The 17,782-nt window shown below is 35.5% G+C and overlaps 1 long non-coding RNA gene across 2 annotated transcripts; it reads left to right on the top strand.

Moving 5' to 3' along the window:
- Positions 1–4,370: 4,370 nt before the first annotated feature.
- Positions 4,371–13,092, top strand: LOC120354230. Of its 2 annotated transcripts, none has more exons than XR_005572920.1 (3): positions 4,371–4,500; positions 11,109–11,277; positions 12,942–13,092. It is a non-coding gene; the product is annotated as an uncharacterized LOC120354230 (long non-coding RNA). The 2 variants fall into 2 exon arrangements; XR_005572919.1 differs by lacking the exon at positions 4,371–4,500 and adding an exon at positions 9,211–9,463.
- Positions 13,093–17,782: the final 4,690 nt, after the last annotated feature.

Raw genomic sequence — 17,782 nt, 5'->3', positions numbered from 1 at the left:
CAATTTACCATGTCATTATATGTTTACATTGTTTTAAAACTCAGGGAATGTGGTGGTATGAAGCTTAAAACATAATTGATATTTGAATTTCAGTGTGTTTTTCAACAATGGTATCCCAATAACTTTCGAAAAGTTTATTTGACCTCTATTCTACATAGGAACATTTTAAACGGAAACAAAATTCCCTACAGAATAGTCTAATTATATTGTTTAATAAACTCAATAGTAAGAAGTTACAGAGCTTCAAAAACAAGGGATCTGCATCATCGTTGAAGTCCTCAGTAGAATTTTCTCTCCTTGGCATCTGAACAGTTGATGAAAGGTAATTTTAATAGTGACCAGCTTGATGATGAAAAGATTCTCTACAAAATCATGCAATTGAATTACTGAAGAGGTCTGTTGATAAAGAGTTATAGAGTATCAAAATTGAGAAAACCCATGTCGACATAAGCTCTTCTGCAGTGTATTTAATCAATAACTTCTAAACGGTTGGTCATAGCACAAACTTTGTCTCTACAATATTTGTAGAGGATGCAATCCTCTACAATAAATTTTTGTTTAAATTCCTGAAAACTGTTAAAATTAGGCATTAAAGAGCTTCAAAATAGTTTGAAAGCGAAATCTCCAGTGGACTATCCAGCAGTATTTCCTTAATAACTTTTGAATCCTCAATCATAGCGCAATTTTGCACAGGATCATTAGTGAAGAAAAATAATTTTTCAATAAGATGATACAAGAAAATGAATCATAAGTTGATTTTGTAAATTGTAATTTATTTTTAAAAACTAATAACGCTGTTGTTTGATAATCATAGGTGATTTTGAAATGTTCCCTGCATTGTGCTGCCCATAGGCGATAGCGGCTAGTTTATGAACTATTGCCACTTTTTGTGAAATGACCGTCGGGCCGTCGCCATATTGACATATTGACAATTGACTTTTGTTTGTGTACAAGTGGTACTAACTTGTCTGTTCAGGTCCGCAAGCAATTGCTGATTATTAAATTAATATATACATTTGAACTATAATTTTTTGAAAAATATCTTCTATTATAATTGCTTCAAGTCTATCAATGGTAAAAATAGTTTGCAACCGTCGAATAATTGCAGAATGTGTTTGTAAACTTTAAAGTGGATATTCCTTTAGGATCCCGTACAGCTAAGTTTTGAAAAATAAAGTACTGTAAGTATTACAATAAATAATCGTTTATTTCTATGAAATTTATCTTTTATTATAAGTAAATTGAAAACATTAAGCTTTAAAAACAATTACTTTGAGAAAATAATTGCAAATTGTTTATGTGTTAGCAACTATGTTTATAAGCCAATGGCCGAGGGCTGTCTTATTGCTTTTATAATTTTTTAAATTATATTACGCTCATTTCTACAAAAATATTGTTGTAAAATATACTCATTGTTATTTCAAAAATAACCATTCAGTTTTAGTTCTAGTTGTTGATTATTTTTTACTTTTTTCATAACTTGACTGAACTCTACATTGACGGCAATGTTACTTTGATACTTACTTTGATACTTGAGGTCGTTGCCAATGACTGGGGTTTCCAGATAGGCAGTGTCGGAATTCTCAATAAAAATAACCTACATGGTCATTCACGCTGTGGAGGTGCTTGACTCCCAAAAAGAGGTTCACTGTAAAACTCCTGTAGTGAGTAGAGTGGCTTCTCCAGGAGTTTACTTTTCAGAGTGGTATAGAACCAAGAATTCGGTTTTTCCTGAATTGGTCTAGGAAGGCTGTTAAAAAATCTTATTGCCTGCGAAGGAAAGCTATTGTAATTCCCCGCCAGTCGGCTCCGGGGCACCTCCAGTCTAGTGGCATGTCGCGTATTGTGGCTGTGTATATCACACCTTTTTTGAAACTGCACCAGGTTCTTCTTGATATACATAAGCGAGCACAATACATATTGACTGTACACTGTGAGTATCCCAAGATCCCTAAATAGTGGCCTGCAGTGATCCCTGAAGCCGGAAAATGTCACTATTCTCAGAGCCTTCTTTTGCAGTAGCAGCACATCGTGGACAGCTGGTGCGTGACCCCACAGGAGCAATCCATAGATGATATGGCTGTGAAACAGCGAATGATAGGCCATGACAAGACTTCTCTGATCCACCACACATCTCAGCTTACGAAGGAGGTACAGCACTCTGGACAATTTCCTGCATACTTGATTCACATGATGATTCCAGCTCAATCGCTCATCCAACCAGAGTCCTAATAGTTTTACTGGATCCGATACGACTGGCTGTCTTTTCAATGAGCAAACCAAGATGTTTGTTTTATCCTCATTTAATTTGAGCTTGTTGGCAAGAAACCACAACTTAGCTACTTCTAAGAGTCTGGCGGACTCCTCCTTTGCCTGTTCCACAGTGACACCTCTGGCAATCAAGGTGGTGTCGTCCGCAAAAAGCACTGCCCCCTGACCGCTTGAGAAGTCGTTCATGAGTAATATGAACAACAGAGGGCCCAAAACCGAGCCCTGTGGTACTCCATGCTTAACGCCTCTCAGCCTCGAACCAGCACCTCTCAGCTGCACCACCTGTTTTCTATTATTCAGATAGGATATCACTGTCTTAAGGACTTTGCCACCCAGACCATATTTCTCCAGCTTTCCAACCAATATCCCGTGAGGTACGCAATCGAAGGCCTTGCTAAGGTCACACAATGTGAGGGCAAGGGATTCACCATCCTCAAAACTTCTCTGAATGTTTTCTGTCAAAGCCAGGAGAGCACTAGTTGTGGATCGTCTGTTTCTAAATCCATGTTGCAATGATGACAGCAGCCCATTCCCCTCAAAAAAGTTGGTCATCTGCATTTTCATCTCTGTCTCGATCACCTTTGAGAAGATAGGCACCATGGAGATTGGCCTGAAGTTTGCTGGATCACTGGTCTCCCCCTTCTTGTGAATTGGCACTGTTCTTGCTGTCTTGAGACAGTCTGGAAACCTTCCTGCCACAAAACAGCTGTTAATGGCTGCAGCCAATGGTTCAGCTATTTGTTTTGCTGTTGCCTTTAGCACAAAGGTTGAAAGTCCATAGATATCCTGAGACCTGGAGTTTTTCAGGTTTGAAACAATTTTGGTCACACGGTCCGCACTCACCAGCTTCCAGTCCATCATCTGCTGTTGCACCTGTCCTACATTATTCATGGGATTTGAGCCACAGTCAGGCAACTCCTGCAGAATGTTTTCTGCCACACTAACAAAGTAATTGTTAAAGTCATCTGGATTGAGAGGTGATTCCATTTGAGGTTTCTTTGGGCGATGGGTATTTATAATGTCCCAGGCTGCTTTGCAGTTATTATCAGCAGACATTATAGTCTCTGACGTGTAGTTTCTTTTTGCCATGCCAACCTGAATCCTATACTTTTTTTTTGTTTTTGGTACTGGTTTGACCAGTAGTTTTTACCTTCAGGTGTCGCTGCTGTCTTGTACTTATGATGAAGCAGTACCACTAGGTTCTTCACCTGGGCTAGAGTTTCGTCAAACCATGGCCTATTTGCAGTTTGAGTTCCTCTTCTGCTGTTTCTCGAAACCTTTCTCATGGTCTTTGGGAATACTGTGTTGAAGACATTAACATAACCAGCCAACAGGATATCCAACATGTATTCTTGCTTTGTGAGTCCAAAAACCTCCGTCCAGTTGATGCCCTCAAGCTTCCTGCAAAGAATGGGAATTCTTTCTTCTCTCACCACAATGGAGTAGCTGATGTAGTTGCCCTTCCACGGTTCCTGAGTTTGTTCAGTCTTATGTAAACTTGCTTGAAGAACAACAGCGCTATGATCGGATATGAAGGGATCAACCACTCTGGTAGTATACTCCCAGGAGTTCAAGTTGGTTATCACAGTGTCCAGACAAGCATCACCCCTCGTGGGACAAAGACTTCCAACAAATAGATTGTGACTTCGTAATAGGTTGACAAAGATATCTCTCTCCTTGGATGGAATTTCAAGGTGTACATTGAAGTCACCACCAATGATTATTCTGTCTTGCTGCCTGCTCAAGATGAAGGACAAAAATTCATCGAGAAGCAGTGTGAATCCTTCAAAATCTCCATTTGGTGGATGGTACACTGACACAACAATGATATGATAGTCCACCAGCTCCACTGCTGCAAGCTCCAATGTGCACTCCTTGCAATAATTAGTAACCTCTACTATTTTATATTGCAGTTTCTTAGTTAGGTAGGTTGGGTAGTCGGAACGCTCAGCACAAAACTACAATTCAACTTATTATTTTTCAATAGAAAAAATAACAATTTTGAATTTGAAATTATTGATAAAGTATTATTACTCTTCGCTTTTATAGTCTTATATTCTGTTGAGTTTATTATTTTTATAAATTTTCAGGTATATATCATCATTGGAGATTTTGGATCACTGCAGATTATAACCATTCAATCGGAATCGTAACTTGAGATGTTGTGCTACAATATACATTGTATTCAAAAAGGAACAAGCTGATTTAACTCTTCATGTAAAATACAAGGTACTTTCATATTTATTGTGATTTTCCCTACAAATATCATGTTGTCTTTTTTCTGCTCTTTAAGCAGATTTGCTTGGAATATGTTTTTTTAGTATTAATTATAAAGACATTTCAAATGTTTGGGTTCATAGAGAATGGCGTGCTGTGAACTATAGATTTTTTCTCATTTCAATTTTTGAACTTGACACTTTGAAATCCTACTTATAAATGTCTTAACAGTTTTATGAGGAAAATCTATCAGGCTGCAGTTCTGGACAATTTCTCTCCATGTACTTTGACATGTCTCTAGCTTGAAGTTAAGATAACTTTAGAAAAACCCTGATAATCCCTGAATTGGTATTACTTCAAAAAAAGATATTGAAATTGTAAAAATCATACAATAAATTCTTATTTGAAGGCTATCCACATTTTTAGTGTCTGCATCTATCAATTCTGGTTCTAAAAGTTGATCAATGACTCAAGGAAAGAATTCTTACAGTTTTCACAATCCTGATAATCCCCGAATTGTTTTTATTTCAAAGATAGCTAGCTTAATTTTGCAAAAAAACTTACAATTCTTAATTAAAGGTTACCAATGTTCTTCAATGTCCCCATCTAACAATTATGGTTTTAAAAGTTGATCAATGACTAAAAGAAGGTATTATCATAGTTTCCGTATATCTGGTGATCCCCGAATCGGTATTATTCCAAAGAATAGGTAGCCTTATTTTGTGAAAAATCATACAATTCTTATTTGAAGGTTACCAATGTTTTTCAGTGTCCTCATCCAACAATTCTGGTTTTAATAGTTGATCAATGACTAAAAGAAAGTATTCTCATAGTTTCCGTATATCTGGTAATCCCCAATTTGCCGTTATTCCAACGAATAGGTAGCTTTATTTTGTAAAAATCAAATAATCCTTATTTGAAGGGTACCAACATTTTTCAGTGTCCCCATCTAACAATAATTCTGGTTTTAATAGTTGATCAATGACTAAAGAAAAGTACAGCTTTCTCGTGGTTTTCATGTATTTTTCATCTTTTTGTATGATAAAAGTCTTGCCAATTCTCATCCTAATAGTAGGGCAGTGACTATCAACGTATAGAAAAGATAGCACGAGAAGATACGACATCGTATAGTTCGTTCATGTTGTATATATCTCTCTGTTAACTGAAGCCGTTAGTCCTAGTAGTTTTATGAAGCCATGTGACTGGTAGTCTCTTATACTTTGCTGTTCTTAAACTCTTATGGGCTCAACTCACACTTAGGCGACTCAGGTGGAGAAGAGACTGGACTCTAGTGGAGAGCATGTGTTTCCAAATGGTGACACTCAGACCAGTCGATTCTAGTCTCCGCGACGTCACCATTTGGAAACACATGCTCTCCACTAGAGTCCAGTCTCTTCTCCACCTGAGTCGCATAAGTGTGGGTTGAGCCTTAAGGTGCGTACAGATTTACGCGCCGCGAACATGAGCAATTCACTTTTAATCAGCTGATGCCAAGCTGTTTATATCTGTATCTTACCGTTTCTGTGAAAATACAGATATAGTTAGCTGATTAAAATTGAATTGCTCATGTTCGCGGCGCGTATATCTGTACGAACCTTCACACTTTTATGTTCTTACCGTTTCTGTAAAAATACAGATATAGTTAGCTGATTAAAATTGAATTGCTCATGTTCGCGGCGCGTATATCTGTACGAACCTTTACACTCTTATGATCTTACCGTTTCTGTAAAAATACAGATATAGTTAGCTGATTAAAATTGAATTGCTCATGTTCGCGGCGCGTGTATCTGTACGAACCTTTACACTCTTATGATACACTATAATAATAGACAGTTGTCGACGGCACGGTAATCGGCTTGAAATTTGGAACATAAACGACCTATTTCATGACGTATCTTCTGAAGGTTTATTTTCTGTATGGTGTGATACAATTATTCAAGTTTCATAACCACTTGTCTTTCATTTCATCTCGGACTCATTTAACATGAAATAGCCTTAATTTTTGGAACATACTATATGGGGTAGCTTCTCATGTTATCTTTTCTCTTAGTTCATACTTTTTGGTTTTTATTGTGTGTTTGTGTTAAATAAAATGATTGATTGTTGTATAAAATAATTTATTAATTGATTGATTAACCTCTCCACTACCTGCTCACTATGAGAACACCTATTTGGCATCACACCTTCATCCAAGGTCTGATCAAACAGAGAGCGATCTGCTGACAGCGGTCTTGGAAGAATAGATATTAATATCGACGTATGACACTCAAGATTTCTGCTCCAACTATTGATTGATTAAAATGAAATATCTTTAGCTATATTTGTTAGAATTTTGCTTGTCTCTCTTTCTTCTCCTCTCTTCCTTCCCCATTCTTCCCTTTTTCGCTCCTCTTCACCCTTCATTCCTTACTTTATACCCTCTACATGCCCATGGCAAGGGAAATCATAGTTGGCTAGGTATTTTTCCGCCTTTCATTCTATTCAGCACATACATCTCACCATGAAGCCTGTTCTTGTATGTTTATTTGACATTTGTATTTTTTATTTTGTATTTGTGTTGATTTCAATGAATTAGAATTGAAGTGCGATGCCTAAAAATTGTTCACACCAGAGCTCTGTGACTGTGTAGAGTTACCTTATATCTGTGGGCTGACAGATATCTGGACGTCCAGAGTAGAGTTTCACTCTACACCAAAGACATCTGTGGACTGATACAGAATTATTTTTGCTGCCAAATCTCTACCGATTCCTCAATTTTTTTTGAGCAAATTTTTGTTTCAAGACGCTGATACCTAATCTGAATATTAACAGTCATTAATACAGTCGTGTGTCGGTTGCATTAAAGCTGGTTAAATTTTGATCGTGATTAATTTCAAGAGAACTAATCATTGAAGCCTTTCTTGGAAAAGCCTTCTCTGATCGGTTCTCGTGAAATTGACCACGATTAAAATTTAACCGGCTTTTGTGCAACCGGGAAATCGAACCTTAGACCGCTCTGAACGCAGCCCTTGGATAGCTCCCTGTGTGCTTGGGCCCTTAGTAGAAATTAGAGACTGTTTAATTTTGAGAATGTAATCAATGACTATTTGTATTGTTTACTCTTGTGATTATATTGTAGAAAAATATATTTTCCTACAGTTACGTTGAAAAGTGGCCATTGCTGCACTGATTACAGAACGCAAAGAATCACTTTTCCGCTCTAGTGCGGGAAAAATTTTTTCTGCACTCCAGATTTGCAACATGGCAACGCAAAATACATAGTAGGTTATATGGAGCAACAGTGCAGCAAAATCAAAATGAAGTTGGTAACAGTGACTGCTGTGGCTGCTATAGTGAGCAGAGGTGCAACGAAGCACAACGCGCTAATTATTATTCATTATATATTATAACCAAGGACAACGAGGATTTTAGGATTTTAGGATTAAGGTTTTTATCAATAATAAAATTACACAGAGAAACATTTGATGGATTTCAGGCAATTTTACCCATAATTACCCACTTTTCATATTCAATGGTAACTGTAGGAAAAACTTAATGTGAAATACGTGCGCAAAGTTCCTCTGCTGCACTCAAGAAACCATTCCGCCCTCGCCTACGGCTCGGGCGTAAACGTTTCTTTCGGTGCAGCAAACTGTCACTTTGCGCACTAGTTGCACAAATAACTATTGTAATTTTGGCAATACGTAAATTCAATTCAATGTATTCTCACTGGATGAGGACTAGGCTGTTTCATGCTAAGAAGGGTACAGTAAACATTGAAATCCACCCACAATAACAGATACAGTATTATTTAACTAACTAGTGTGTAGTATCATAAATGTTTATTGATTCAACAATAACAATTTTTTTAGTAGCCTCTATTTAAACCTTGAAAAATTGAGATATATTCTCTCTCCAATCGTTCTGCTTCTCCGTAGGGCCTTCTTTCAACTGTAGTGAATAATTTCCTTCTTCTAGTTTAATATTTTTGTGCACTTTATTTCATCAGATGTCTAGAGTTTGTTACATTTTATACTGTTAACTTGATAGACCTGTTGAATGTGTAGTTGTGAGTCATTATGCGCTTGTAAACCATAGATTTATTAAGCATTTGAGACGGATATTGAGGTAAATGGTTCAGTTAGAACTTGTAGTTGTTTTTAATCTACCTTTTTAACAATTTTTATCATCATGATTTTATTTCGATCCAAATGAATGAAATAAAGTGTGATGTGTTTGGTATTGTTGCCAGTGTGTAGGGCAATAATAAATTACGAATTAATGACTTTCTATTTTTATTCTGAGTTTATTAGGATGACAAATAGTTAAATAAATTTGTATAGTTATGTTTTTGATATATATTAATGTGAGAAACAGTTTTATTTATTTATTTTCAACTAAAATTGATGACATCTTTTGCCGGGTTTGCTAGGAGAAGTAAGAATTTAGAGGCATTTATATCTTGAATTGAAGTTTAATATTGATGGATAATCATTTCAGATTTCACATTCTGTTTATTTAATGTATTCCAATTTATATTTTGTAATTATGTAATTTCAATTTTAAGGTTAGGGGATCATTATTTTATTCTTTTACTTTTTCACAAGAAAATAAGTAGGTCAGTAAGTCAGCTGGTGTTGGCAGTTGTTGCCAATCAAAATCTTTCAGTCGAGCATTATGTGTCAATGGCAAACAGATTAGGCGGATAAAGAAATTTTTGCATTGTACGTTGGCACGACTGCTTTCCCCGTCTTGACTTCTGTCGAAATAAAATGGAATCCGCCATCTTGGTTAATTCGTATCTCTTTTGTGTAGTGGTCGTCATTAATTGAAGTTTTTAGTGATATTTTATTGAGTTCAGTCTTGAATTAATGTGAAATGTGTTCCTTATTATTTTTATCAACTAGTGTGAACATAGAAATCCATTTCTATCCGATAATTTCAAGTTAAACTTCGAAGTAAAAACAACCCATTCTTTAGTGGGCGAATTGCCAAGGTACTGTAAATTTTACGTCATCAAAATGTTTAAACAGCTATTCAACGTTATTTATTACTTGTTTTTGTCTTATTGTAACTTATTACAATGTTTTCAAGTAATTTCGTCCAGTTTTGAAAATTTATTTCTTATTTTCGATGAATGTTGTTCTATTGCTGTTTCACTTTTATCTGTCAGTATTGGTTGAATGGGGAACACAAATGCTTAATCATGAGAGCTACTGCCAAGATATTGAATCTTACTGTTCAGCTTTTATATCAAGTTTTTAGCTACAATTTATAAATTTTAGGCTCAAATTAGTTCAAAATGAGTTATTTAATGTTGATTCCATTTATTTTAAAGGTAAATACCATGAACTTTTATAAAATTTTTGGCATTTGACTTGATAATTTTTGGTTATAATTTACCGATTTGAAACTTGATTTAGTACAAAATGAGCTATTTACTATTGGTTCAATTTATTTTCTAGTATAAATTAATAATTTCGGCCATTTTCTTTGAAATTGAACATTAGCAGTAGGCTATTATCGTATCAAACTTGTAAACATATTATGTAAACTTCTAAGCCGGTTAAGGTTAGATTGTTGTCTATGCCGATCTCAATTTTTCTTTTGAATAGCGTTGAGTAAATAACTGAAACAAACTTGAGCCTATTTTAACATTAATTTCTATTAGAATAAACTCATAATTTTGTACTGAAACAAACTTGAGCCTATTTTAACATTAATTTTTATTAGAATAAACTCATAATTTTGTTCAATTGTTATGTTATAGACCTACTTGTACCTAGCCTATCCTATTATTTTATGTACCTTATTGCGGTTTACACAACATCCGGTTAAATTTAACCGTGATTAACTCCACGAGAACCAAACAGAGAAGACGTTTTTTCAAAAACGTTTGGTTCTCGTGAAATTAATCACGGTTGATATTTAACCGGCTTTTGTGCAACCGGGCCTTAAGAGTTTTTGACATTGAAAATTAGTTTTCCATTTTGCTCATTTATTTAGAAAAAATAGTATTTGCTACCAATTTCTGTGCATTCATAGAATGCACCTTTTGAATGCATCAATTTCCTTTGAATGTGATTATTTTATAAAAATGCGTCCATCAATGCGAGAAGCGGAAAACATTTTTTATTAATCAGTTATTTAATTTATAAATATTTAAAGTGAAAACTGATTAAATTTCACTAATACCGTTTCCCGCGGGGGAACAATTTTTTGATATCAGAAGTTGTTTCAAAATTTTTCTTTTGCGGAAATCGGGAATACTTTTTACAGTGAAAGTTTTTCCAAAATCTTCCCGCTACCGAAAATTATTTTTTCACATGTCGGCCAATATTTTTTCACAGGTCGGCCAATCTATCTTCTTGCACCTGACAGCTAATTTAGTTGTGAATCCATTCATTTTTTCTTCATAAATTTTGATGTGTTTTGTGATGAATGTATGTGTTGATAAAATTTGATATTTGTTCAGAAACAGGACGTATGCCTCCAACTGTTTTGACCGTGTTTTTCTGTTAAATAAAACGAATTTTGTGTGTCAACCACTTATTTCAACCACCTTGTGTCACTGCACTTGTGTATTATTTGTAGACTGTATTTATGGCTTTGTTGGCTAAGCAGTGTGTGTTGTTTTGCAGTGTATTGAAATGTTGGAAGCAGAATGACCGCGCAGAGGAATCTCACTGCTTTGAAAGAAGACCTCGACGATTTGAGGAAGAATGTTACTGCTCATCTCCAATCTGCAGCCTTGGATTACTTCACAACTTGATGCATTCATTATACACCACCAAACTGAGTTCACTTCAGGTTAGTTGATGAATTTCACTATATTTTTGTCAATTTTTGGTTGATTGAATTGTGTGTTGTTTGATTGTGCACTTTGCGTTGCTGCTTGCCTATTATAGAATGCATCCTGCGATTAACAACCATATTCTTGAGCTGGTCACTAGCTGTAGGACATGCATGATAAGCATGTGTGTGTACATGCATGTTTATCAGGGACAAACACATGTTAATCATGCATGTCCTGTCGTTAGTGGCCAGCCTTAAACTTATACTCGCGCCCTATCTTTGCTCTCTAGGAAAAATAAAGGCAGTAATAATTCTATTCTATACTCTGATAAGAGTCTTTGGGAAGCTTTTATAAAAATAAACAGATTCAACCTGTGGAAATATGAGTGAATTTGAACTGAGCCTCGATGGTTTTATTAGCGCCGTCAGTCGGTGTTATTTTAGTTTCGTTTATCTACTATTTATTTTCTAATTCTCTCACTTGATTAGGCTTTTGAAATATTATTATCCATGATGTTAACAGATTTGGAAGACGCTTGAACGGTTTTAGTAGACAGTGATTGAAATAATTTGTAAAAAAATTATGATAGTAGACTGCTTGTACTAGAGTATTAAAATAGAATATTTACTAGAGTACAGCTTGTACTCAGAGTATTGAACGGTTTTAGTTGACAGTAATTGGAATAATTTGTAAAAATTTACGATAGTATACAGCTTGTACAGCATCTAGGGTTGATAATATAATTGGGCTTGTAAAGCATCTCTAAGTTTCTTTGTAGATCTTGCCGCATTGCCCTAGAAATTTCTAAAAAATCTCCCCTCATTGTACTCAATTCAGTAATAAACAAAATTGTTTATTTACATGAATAATTTGACTGCATTTTGTTAAAACATCGAAATAGTATGAAAATATTTTCTTGAAAATTTTCATTTCTAAAATCAATGGTCTCAACTCTGTAGCTGCATTTTTAACTATAATTGCACCGATCTTTATTCTAGATAGCCTTGTAATACTGGAGTGTATCCTGATTAATTATGACACTGTGAATGATTATTAACTAGTGGGTAGTTTCTTTCTCGTTTCTAACCTTAGCATGTTGACTTTTCTTCCTCTATTGTCTGGTTTTCTTTTCACTTTTTTTTTTGTTGTTGTGTTGTCTTGTCTGCTTGCTGTAAATAACTGTATATTAGACTAATATTATGCACTCTTCTGCAAACTTGTAATATCACGCAGCTCCTACTTGGAATATTTTGAGTTGAATGGTTGATAGTTTTGATCTTCTGCTTGAACTTGTGATGTCTTACTCATTGAAAGCTACATCTAGATTTGTTCATAGTATTGTCACCATTCTCCTATGAGCATTTTGGCTTTGTTTTTTTTTTTCTCTCAAGACACTTTTCGACTGTGGATTTTCTCACCTGCTGTGACTTGATTTGATTGCTTGTCTTGTCGTGCACATCAGAGCTGTTTAAAACCCCATCATCATTTCACCAATCTTTATTTTGTTTTGTTTTCACCATTTTTTTTTTAATTTATCATTTTTCTCTGCTCGTTGTTGCTGTTTGTGATGTTTTTGGCATGACAGAGCACCTCTAGTTGGCAACAGACGCACGGCTTGTTGAGGAAAAAGTAAAAATGAATCAAAGCTCTAAACGTTGTTCAAATTTTTATATTACAGGAAAGGGAATCGCCAGTCAACTATACAATACTGAGGAATAATCATTCTACTTTCACCAAATAAGCGCATTTTTATTTTATGATTTTTGCATTCATCTTATTATTTTATGATTTGTTCATTTGTAATAAAATTTTATTTTTGGTTTACATCATTTTATTTTATCATTTATTGTTTCATTTTTATTTTATCATTCATTTTATTTTATTCATCATCATATTTTTTATTTCATTCATCATTATATTGAAGAATTGGTTCATGAGTGAATTGATCTCATGATGTTATCATTATCTCTTCAAGACCAGTTCATTTCTGCTATGATTTCCAAAGCAAGGACATTCTGGTAGTTGTGATGCTTTATTGTTTTATAAACCCTATTTATAATTATGTTAATTCATTCTGTGTTGACTTGAAAATACCCCAACACGTCTTCTGTATCCAAGGATATACTCATTACAAATTCAATCATTTGCCAATGTTTTTCAAACTCGGGAGGCCAGTTATTATTCCCGAGTTGTGTATTTAAACAGAATCCTATTAGGTAGAATCAAATATACTGATGGTATTTATAGAAATATTCAGAGGCTTTTAATTACCTATCCTTGAGATTCTAATTTCCCCCAGAACAATATTAGATGAAGTCCCTCTATTGATCGAGGAGGTAGCATATTTTGAAGCAACTTATTGGAGTTTGTATAGTTGATTTTAATAGCGTTCCTTTAAGCAGCCTGCACACAGGGACAATAGTAGCGTCCACTAGCTGTGGCGGGAACACGGAATTGGAAATGTCATGTGCATTTGAGTTGCGGACATTTCTAATCCCGTGTTCCCGTAGCAGCTCCTAATGTCTCTGTGTGCGGCGAGCTGAAAGAACTAGTCTATAAACTCATTCAAATCTAGGGCACTAGATTTATGTTGATTAATGTCTATAAAATGGCATAATTTGAGCGGTATAAGATTGATGGTTGATAAGCAAGCAAGCAAGCGCAGACTATTGACAGAGTACTGTCAACATTGAAGAGAGAGTGGCGCATATTGGAGCGAGGCGAGGTGGCACTCCATTTCAATGTGTCTACTACTAACTACTTGAGACCAGTTTCCATTGCCACAGATTAATGTATCCCAACATGTAGCTGTCTCCAGAATATAGCAATCAATGATTAGTTGTGCAACTTGTCTCTGGGATTTGTGGTAATGGAAACTGGCCTTCACTAGAGAATATAATAGCATAAGAAGATTTCCCGTGGTGTAGGGCGTTTTTGTTGTAAATGTGATTGTTAACTGTAGCCGATAGTCCTAGTAGTTGTTTTTGGTGAAGCTATGAGACGCTGGTAGCATAGAGAAACAATTGCATAAGTAGATATCCCATGGTATAAGGCGTTTATATCGCAACTTTTTCTGTTATCTCAAGCTGATAATTCACGTAGTTCTTTCCTGTAAAGCTTTATGACGCTGGTAGTCTCTCATATTGTGCCGTTCATACACTCTAACCCGGTCAAACAGTAATAATCGACAGAAATCGGCTTGAGATAACAGTAAAAGTTGCGACATAAACGCCCTATACCATGGGATATCTACTTACGCTATTGTTTCTCTATGCTGGTAGTCTCTCATACTGTGCCCTCCTTACACTCCCAACAACACACTAATAATAGACAGTAATCGGCTAGAAATTTGGAATAAAAACGACCTTACTATAGGATATCTTCTTGTGCTATTTCTATCATGTTGCAAGCTTAAACTGCGGCGTAAATTGAGAAGCAAATTGCAGCGGCAAGCGAATATTGTCTATTTACTAAGTATAAATATAAGTGCAGCGATTTGGCTACATATTGCGCGATTCTAATTCGGTTAGCAGACTTTGGCGCGTCACTTCTACTGCTGATAATTCGCACATATCAGTGAGAATATAATTGCAATCAGTTGTAATGGGACTAATGATACTCGCTGAGTCCAATCAGAACTGATGGAAATGATGTGTTGACTGATATGTGGGAATGTGCGGCCCATTGCAGCGCGTCTATCTTCATTTTGGCAAGGCATTAGAGAGCGGTGCAGGTCGGTATTGCCTAGTATTATAGATGATAGATTTAATTGTCAGGTTGGGTTTCTCTTTAGTGAGATGTTGGGCTCTATAAATACTATAAAAAGTCTTTAAAGAGCCTATGAATACTATGTTAGAGTCTTAGTGAGATTCACTTGAAGCTGTGAGCATTGGTTGGATGGAACCACCGTAGGTGTTGAGCGAGTTACACATCCATCGATTTTTGGATGTCCGATTCTTTGTTGTCCTTTTAAATTCTAGCAGATTGAACGGAGCTTGTCAAACACATGTGTGCGCAGGTACACAATAATGTTGTGTTTGCCAAGTTATGTTTAATCTGATAGAATTTATGAGGTCGTTCCAAAATCGATGTGTCTGTAACTAGACATACTTATAACAGCAATTCTGATAAATCTCACTACACTATAAAAGTAGTCTATGCCGTAAGGTAAGGTCAGTTTCCATGGAGGACGTAATGTATTGAGAAAAAATATGACCTCTTTAACATAATTATATGGGCGTCTGAAGGTGCCCACTTAATACAGGACAACCGGCTAGAGCATGTGAGTGCACGTCTGACAGAATCTGTTACATAACCTCACTTTTAGAGGTTAGGATTACCCCTGGATTGTAAACCACAGAAATCCCATTCCCCATGACAATAATTCAATAGAATTGATGGTGATGTTGTGAAATCTCTCCATAATAAGAAAACAAAGATAATGTCAAATTTCAGTGAAATTTGACAATATCTTTGTTTTCTTATTATAATTCAATAGGACCAGAGCTCCCTGATATATTAAACATTCAGCTATTAAGATTACGTTCGATAAAATAGGACAATAACCCCTTTTTGTGATCATTGAGGAACCTAACCTCACTTTTAGAGCCCCTCAGACGATGAGAGAGACAAAGCTATTTTTAATGTTTGAAACACGGTTTCAAAGTAAGTTTTGGACCATTGGGGACTCATAAAGGCCTGAAGTCAAAATTTAGGGCAGAGTAAATTGTGTCCAGAGCATCTAGACTTTTATAGATTGATTTCAATCTGGGATTCTCTGATGAGGAACTGGGGTTGTCCAGAATTATTCTTGATGCCCAGGGAATGGCATTAATTAAATTCCATCTGAAGGGATTTCCTATGGGATTTCTCATCTTTGCTTGTATGAATACTATCTTTAGAAGCTTATCTAGCTATTATTAAATAGGATATCCGTCCTTTATTGCATCTGTTCCTTGGGCATAAGGATCTTGAATTTGCCGCGGTTTTGAAATCAAAGATGGCGTCTTTGCGGTCAGATTTTGCAGACGTCAGAACTCAGCTGTTTGAATCTGGGAGTCTTTGATGAGTAACTGGATTTGTCAAGAATTTTCGATGGCATCAATTAAATTTCATCTTGAAGGGTTTCCCATGCGATTTTTCATCTTTGCTTTCATGAATACTATCTTTAGAAGCTTATTTAGCTATTATTAAATAGGATATCCCTCCTTAAATGCATCTGTCCCTTGAGCATAGGAATCTTGAATTTGCCGCGGTTTTGAATTCAAAGATGGCGTCTTCGATGTCAGATTTTGCAGAAGACAGAACTCAGCTGTTTGAAGATAATTTAAAGTTTCAAGGGAAATTCTTGAAATTTTGATGGTTTTTGAATTATTCGAAGTTATACAGAAATTTGTGACATTATTAGATTATATTTCACTCCAATTTTTGTTTGGAGAATGTATAAAAGCCATGTCTGGTCTATCAACATTTTGAATCATGCGTACACAGAAATCATTCTTGAAATTAATTGATGGCTAATTATCTAGAGAATCAGCGAATTATCAATTCCATTCATAGATTTCTTCACGAACAGTAGATAAGCATGAAATTGGAACACATTCCCATTTGGACTGAATCAATACTTTCTTCTGGTAGAATCATGTTGGTAGACTTGACTTTTGTGGCGGCCATTTTGCTTTGAATTCAAATAACTAGAAAATAGTTAGGTATTGAAACCCTTCAAAAACAGAGCTACAAAGCCAAGAATAATAACTCAATCCCCCAATAAAATAATCCAAATGCATCAGTTATTGATCTTGACAATGCATTTGATGATTAAAAAAAATAGTATCTGGATAATAGCTTGCAAAATTTGTATAAAACCATAGAAATAGTCAGCCTACTAGCGCTGATATTCTTTCTTTATGATAAAAACTTGATAAATGGGAGAAAGGACCAAATACCCATTCCAAAAATGAGGGAGTTGTGCAGGGATGTTCTCTCGCACCCGTCCAATTTCCAGTTTTCATATTTCTACTTCTTCAGGTGCCAACACACGCTATTTTAAACATAAATGGATACAGTTCTGTACCTTCTCCCTCCATTAGTTTCAATTATTCTATTGCCCCTGAATCAACTGTTTCCAGTTTACAAATAAGTTAAATTTTTAGAGAAAAACACAAATTTTCCCCCCTCTTTTCTTCCAGTTTGACCGATCTCAGTTTTCGAAGAGGATGAGGAATCAAGATGCAGAGAGGATCGAGGAAGCAGCCATCATGGACTAATTCTACATGAAGCAGTTCCAAAACTTCAGATAAGTTCTTCAATCTTTTTTTGGCAATTATTTGATCATTTGATGTCTCAATTTGTGTCAATCATCAGTCGGATATCCCCAAATTAATAACAAAAAAGAAGCAGTAGATGGAATAATAATTATCTTGAAAAAATAGTTGTTATAGTGATGAAGTTGGTTTTAATAGTTCAATTTGGTAAAGGAAACCTCTCGAGGCAGTTCCACCTGCAGCTGCTTCAATTGGG

This window comes from Nilaparvata lugens, chromosome 14 (genome assembly GCF_014356525.2).
Source record: "Nilaparvata lugens isolate BPH chromosome 14, ASM1435652v1, whole genome shotgun sequence".
Classification (NCBI taxonomy): domain Eukaryota; kingdom Metazoa; phylum Arthropoda; class Insecta; order Hemiptera; family Delphacidae; genus Nilaparvata; species Nilaparvata lugens.
This window is presented reverse-complemented; position numbering and strand designations above follow the sequence as displayed.